Below are 1,048 nucleotides of genomic sequence, written 5' to 3' on the forward strand. Positions count from 1 at the left end.
GGGCGTCGCTGCGCGCCCGGGCTCGGCGCGCCCGGCCACCAATGGGAGGGGCGCGCCCGGTGCGCGCGCCCGACGCCGCGGGGTCCCGGCGCGGTCCCCGGGACTGGCGGGGGAGGCAGGCAGAGGGGACGCCGCGCCCAAGCCGCGCCTCTGGATGGCGACAGAGACGGCCGGGCGCGCCCGCTGCCTGGGCACCACGCGGGGAGGACAGGCCTGGCCAGCGCGAAGTTTGTGGACTTGGGCTGTGTGGCCCGTGGGCCCCACGAGCCCCGACTCCTTTCCGCAGAGGCCTGCGACACCGGGTCCCAGAGTTTACTGTGAGTACAGGGTGCTTTGGGCCCTTTTCCCAGATGCGCCCTTCACCGCTGTTCTGGGTCCTGCGTGTGCTGGTGTCCTCCAACCCGCAAAGAGCGCAGTCTCAGACCCCTGCAGAGTCAGCTGAGGTCAGCGCGGGAGGGTTCCTGGTCTCCCTAGCTCCAGCACTGCCAGGCAGGGACACAAGCCCCTCCCGAGCGTCCTCCTTGTCCTCCATGGGGCGCCTTGCCCTTTGTGCACTGCCCTGGACCTTGGTGAGCTGACTCCTTGCCCCTCCCCTACCAGGCCCCAGTCCCGGGTCTCCGAACTCCCATCTAGGGGCTGGATTTTGCAAGCAGGATGACAATTAGTATAATCATTTTATTGGCATAGTTAATTATCATCAGCAAAACTGATTCATTCCTATAAACCAGAGGAGAGAGGATCAAGTATGTCCTTTGAGGTCAGAGTCTCCAACCTCACTCCTGCCTCTCAGGTCTCCGCAACAAGATGAGCTCCCGAGACCAGGCGCTCAGCAGATGGCCCTCCCCCCTGGGAGACTCTGGCCCTGCGGTCCGCAGCCACACCACCCACCCTGAGCGCTGGCTTTCTGCGGGTCAGGGCTCCTTCCGACATGAGCTCATCCTTCCTGATTCAGGGGTCTTCTGGTCCTGCACGAGGAGGGAGGGTTCCCAGAACCCCATGAGGTCTTGCTGGAACTGGAGACCCTTTCCCAGGAGCCACTAGAGGGCCT

Source organism: Lontra canadensis, unplaced genomic scaffold, assembly GCF_010015895.1.
Source record: "Lontra canadensis isolate GAN:19392208 unplaced genomic scaffold, GSC_riverotter_1.0 scaffold84, whole genome shotgun sequence".
In the NCBI taxonomy this organism is placed as follows: Eukaryota; Metazoa; Chordata; class Mammalia; order Carnivora; family Mustelidae; genus Lontra; species Lontra canadensis.